Raw genomic sequence first — 5,955 nt, 5'->3', positions numbered from 1 at the left:
ATGCCTATCAATGCAATGTACTCGCTGTCGAGAATGCAGTCTGAAACTTAGACCCAGCGCAGCATGAGCTGGACTATGTCATCATGTAGAGGCAGGACTCGGGGGCTCTGACACAAGTGTTGCCACGTCTCGACTTCCAACCTTCACCTCCTGAAGAAAAAAGGCGATTACCAGCACAATTCACACCCTCGAGACCGGCCATGGCCCCATCATTCACGCCTGGAGAAGACTCGAGGAAGGTCCAGTTGGAGAAGATTGATCCAAGCATGACCACAAACATTGAAAGGAGCCTGAACCAGGCTTAGCAAGACAAACTCATCAAATTCCTAATTAATAATCAAGACATCTTCGCCTAGAAACCTTCAGACATGCTGGGAGTTTTGAGAGAAATCATCGAGCATTCCTTGAGAATATGGGCCAATGCCAAGTCGGTCAAGCAACACTTGAGGCGGTTTGATGATGAATGACATAGAGCTATAGAAGAAGAGATAACCAAACTCCTCGACATGGGTTTTATCAGGGAGGTCCTACATCCAGACTGGCTTGCAAATCCTGTCATGGTGCCCCAAAAGAACAACAAATGGACAATGTGTGTCGACTATATGGGCCTTAACAAGGTGTACCCTAAGGATCCTTATCCCTTGCCACATATAGATCAGATCATCGACTCCATAGTAGGATCAGAGTTGCTCTGCTTCCTCGATGCTTACTCCGGCTATCACCAAATCCAGATGAAAGAGTCTGAACAACTAGCTACTTCGTTCATCACCCCAATCGGAGCATACTGCTATGTCACCATGCCATTTGGGCTAAAGAATGTCGGGGCTACCTACCAGCGCTGCATGAAGCGCTGCCTCCACAAACAAATCGGTAGAAACACCGAGGCTTACATCGATTACATCATCATAAAAGTCATCAAAAGCTAGGGATCTTATTCAAGATCTTTCAGAAACCTTCAACAACCTGTAAACGTTCAAGATTAAACTCAACCCAAAGAATTGTACCTTCGGGGTACCATCCGGCAAACTGCTCGGCTATATCGTATTGGCTTATGGAATTGAAACCAACTCGATGAAGGTCAAGGCCATCCTTTATGTGAGGCCCCCTTGAGCATTAAGAGATGCCCAGAAACTCATGGGATGCCTAGCTTCCTTAAGCCGGTTCATCTCTAGGTTAGACGAAAGAGGACTTCCCCTCTATAAACTCTTATGCAAGACGCCAGATTGGCAATGGACTTCGGAGGCTCAGAAAGCCTTTGACGATATGAAGGACTTCCTCACCAAGCCCCTTGTTTTGGTGGCTCCCAACGAAGAAGAGCCTTTACTCGTATATGTTGCAGCTACCACCCAGGTGGTCAGTGTGGCTATAGTTGTCGAGATAAAAGAAGAGGGCCATATTCAGACCATTCAGCGACTGGTATATTTCCTCAGTCAAATACTAGCCAAGAGCATGACTTGCTACCCGTACATCTAGAAGATACTCTATGGAGTGTACCTGACAAAGAAGAAGTTGGTTCACTACTTCAATGCGCACCCGATCACCGTGGTCACCTCCTTTCCGTTAGGAGAGATCATCAACAATCAGGACGCGACCGGGCGGATCGCCAAATGGGCTTTGGAACTTATGGCATATGGCATCACATATGTGCCACGCATAGCCATAAAATCCCATGCCCTGGTGGACTTCGTTGCTGAGTGGATAGAAGCACACATTGACCCAACAGTAGCAGATCAAGAGTACTAGAACATGTACTTCGATGGCTCTTTGATGCTGCAAGGAGCGAGAGCGAGAGTCGTCTTTGTCTCCCCCAGTGGGAACCGAATGAGATACGTGCTCCATTTAAATTTTGAGGGCACTACCAATAACATAGCAAAGTATGAGGCCCTGCTTCATGGGCTATGAACCACAGTCATCCTTAGGGTCAGGAGGCTTGTCGCTTCGGGTGACTCTGAACTTGTCATCGGGCAAGTAATGAAAGCCTCAGCGTGTCATGAACACAAAATGGAAGCTTACTGCGCTGAGGTCAGAAAACTTGAGGCAAAGTTCGATGGACTCGAACTATGCCATATTCCTCGAAGGGACAATGAGGTGGCTAACAGCCTCGCTAGGATCGGCTCAACTCAAGACACGCCCTCGGGCGGTGTGTTCCTCGACGAGCTCACCAAACCCTCGGCCCGCTAGGAAGTTGAGACTCAACATCCCCCTAAGCCGAGCATACTCACCATCACAAAGGCCATAGGCTCTAACCCAGACTGGGTGGAGGAGCTCATCAACTACTTATGGCATGGCATCCTTCGCATCAATAGGGATGAAGCCGATCGGGTACGTCAGAAAGCCAAATCCTACGTAATGAGGGATGACGAAATTCATCATAAAAGCATAAGTGGAATCCTGCAATAATGCAAACTCATAGAAGAGAAGGGTTGAGTAAGCGACACTTGCCTCAACGGCTTGAGTATCGCGCTCAATGAGCTCGCTAATGGGTACGTTCGTGTGGAATCCGGGTCTATCATTTGCTGATGGGGTCAGCATAGCCTTCTGGTGGCACTCCACAACTTCTTAACCCGCCTCCTGGTAGATGCCTGAGCCGTTCGATAGGCTCAGGCGGCCTGATGGCCTCTCCTCGATGGAGATTCTGTGGGTTTAGCCCAGGGTTAGAATCGAACAAGAAAAGGTTGAAATGTCCCTGTCCGCTTCTGAGCAGGGTCGGGCAGGGCCGCTGGGGCTTGTCTCAGTTATTTCTCCCTAGCTCTATTTGGCACGAGGCGGCCTCGAGCCCTTCGCGGGTCAGCCTTTGAACCTCGGCCTACTGCCACCTATATCGAATGAGGCGACGGCTGTTTCGTGACACGACACGAAGCATTGGGATGCAACATTTTGCATATGTAATGTTTGAATGTATAATTTTAATCGAAATAAAAGAGGGATTAGACTAAGAGGGTGTTTAAACAAACATGCGCCCTCGGCCTTCCCCCGAGCGATGTCCGTATCCCTACCATTGCTGGGGTTAGAAGCTCGGCAAAGAATTCAATACTCAAAGTAAATAAACAAGGGTGCTTATCTTATGGCCGGTCGTTCATTGTTCGTTGTTCGTTGCTTTGCCTGGGCCAACCGATCGACCCAGGGGGGCCATTGGGCCTCCCTCCAGATGGAGGTTCCATTGTTGGATCGTCCCTGGTCCTGCTTGGGGAAGTGGAGAGTCGCCTATAGGTGAGTGTGCCCTGACTCTTGTGTCCGGGGCGCATTAGTGGTGGGCCATGCCTGGGTGACGTTCTGGCTTACCAGGCGGCATCCCATTGATCAGAGCGCGTCCCGTCATTTTCGGCGCGTCACCTCAGATTCCTGTCAGCATTGATTTCGCATTTGTATTGAATAGGGGAAGGCAGAGATCTTTTCGGCCGAACCTTTCTCCTTTCCTCAGCTGCTGAGCCCCTTCTTTAAATAGGGGGAAAGAGTTTTCGTCCCACCTCCTTGCCAACCTTTGAGCCGCCACCCCTTTTCCTCATTCCTTTCCACCAAATGCCTTGGTTCCTAAGTAAGAGAGGGTGATGCCAGGGGGAGAGAGAACTCACAGATCCACTCGTGAATCTAGAGCATGATGTTGAGCCGGAGGTCATCCAACGTAGATGAGATGGTGTGAGCCACCCTTGCTGAGGAGTCGCTGCTGCCAAAGGAGAAGGAGTGCTAGAGGGCGCCGTACGTCATTGACTTTGCCATCGTTCGCTGTGTCCCTCCTTTGGCAGGAGGCGTTTCCTGCCCTAACGCCGTTGTCAAGGTTGCGGCTGATGACGATGGCGTAGTCCCTGGATGCCCTGGCAGAGGTGTCGCTACCGGGGTTGTGGCTGACGATGATGTCGTAGTCCTTGGACGCCTCAGCGGAGGCGTCACTGTTGGGGTTGCGGCTAACGATGATGTCATAGTCCCTGGACGCCCCGGCGGAGGTGCTGCATTTGCCTATGTGGAGCTCGACACTGCAGGTGACGGCGCCTTCGAGGACCCCATGAAGTGGTAGGATGCCGCCGATGGAGAGCGTGGTGCGGCGGCCGCAGTAGATGCACTGGCCCATGTACATGCCCCGGGCGTTGCCGATGGAGAGTGTGGCGCGGCGACCGTAGCAGTACTTGTAGTAAAGCTAGGCAGAGACTGTAATTGAATAAATTTGTGGGGGAGCCCTCGAGTAAATAGTCCTCTGAATTTACAAGTATGTTAGTCCTTTTTGTAATGAAATCACTTTGTAAGTGGCAAATTTGTGCAAAAATGAACAAATTTTCATCTTTTGTTACGGCAAACGACCTTTCCTCTTTCTACAAAAAAGGTTTTTGTGCCCACCGACCCTTCCCATGGTTTAAGTCGTAAGAAACTAGGAGTGCGGGCGAATTAATTCTGATCACGCTGGTGAGCAAAGAGGTCGCAACCTCTAGGGCGTGGATCTCCCGCAGTCCTGCCAGTTATATTCAAACTTTGTTCCCGAAATCTTAGTCTTTAGGACTTTTTTATGAGAAGAATGGAAAACTTAGAGAATATTTGCAAATACAATATAAGAAGTTTTTGCAAGCGTACTTGTATTATTCATGTTAGCCCCCGAGTGAGGTCTGACCCCTCGCAATTTGCAGGGGTCAGATGTCACTAAGGATCGAGGTTTCGTAATGACAAAAACTAATAAGGAAGAAACATGCGTTATTTAAGGGAAAAAATGACGTAGCTGCTCAATGTTCCAGGCGTTGGTGAAGACCTCGCCGTTGATGGTTTTCAACCTGTAGGCGCCCGGGTGAAGTACTTCCACGATGACGTAGGGCCCTTCCTAGGGCGGGGAGAGTTTGTGGTGGCCCTTGTTACTCTGGACAAGGCGGAGGACGAGGTCCCCGACGTTGAAGGCTCGACCCCACACCCGTCGGCTGTGGTACCATCGCAATGCCTACTAGTACTTAGCCAAACGGAGGTGGGCGATGTCGTGGGCTTTGTCTAGCTAGTCCATGGCGTCTTGGTGAGATACCTCGGCCCCCTGTTCATCATATACTCTAATTCTTGGTGCTCCATAGTCAAGGTCCGTTGGGAGAACGGCCTCGGAACCATAGACCATGAAGAAGGGTGTGTAGCTAGTGGCTCGGCTAGGAGTTGTCCTCAGGCTCCAGAGTACGGCCGGAAGCTCAGTGAGCCAGCGCGTGCCGAACTTGTTCAACCGGTTGAAAATTCTTGTCTTAAGGCCCTACAGGAGCATGCCATTTGCGCGCTTGACCTGCCCATTCGTCTGGGGGTGCACGATAGCTGCCCAATCGATTTGGATGTGTTATTCATCACAGAATCGAATGAATTTCCTGCCGGTGAACTGTGTGTCGTTGTCTGTGATGATGGAGTTCGGTACTCCAAAGCGATGGATGATGTCGAGGAAGAATAGCATAGCTTGCTCGGATTTGATCGTGGATATTGGTTGAGCTTCAATCCATTTTGTAAACTTGTCTACGATGACAAGTAGGTGGGTGAAGCCCCCAGGCGCCTTTTTGAGTGGCCTAACCAGGTTAAGCCCCCAGACCGCGAAGGGCCACGTGATGGGAATCATCTGTAGTGCCTAGGCCGGGAGGTGAGTTTGCCGAGCATAGTACTAACACCCTTCACAGGTGCGTACAATTTTCTCAGCATCGGCTACTGCGGTGGGCTAGTAGAAGCCTTGTTAGAAAGCATTCCCAACCAAGGTCCTTGTGCAGCATGATGACCGCAGACTCCACCGTGGATATCGCTTAGCAGAAGTTTTCCCTGTTCGCTAGGGACATAGAGTTGCAGGATCCCAATATGACTTCGTTTGTAGAGTTTGCCCTCTACAAGAACGAAGGACTTGGCACGGTGCGCGAGCCGTCGGGCTTCTGTCTTGTCCGCTGGTAGTATGTCGCAGAGGAGGTAGTTGAGGTAAAGCGTTCTCCAGTCGTCGGGAGGGTTGGACTCTGCTGTTGGGGGTCCTCT

Source organism: Miscanthus floridulus, chromosome 6, assembly GCF_019320115.1.
Source record: "Miscanthus floridulus cultivar M001 chromosome 6, ASM1932011v1, whole genome shotgun sequence".
In the NCBI taxonomy this organism is placed as follows: domain Eukaryota; kingdom Viridiplantae; phylum Streptophyta; class Magnoliopsida; order Poales; family Poaceae; genus Miscanthus; species Miscanthus floridulus.
The sequence above is the reverse complement of the archived record's forward strand: the minus strand, read 5'-3'. Positions refer to the sequence as shown.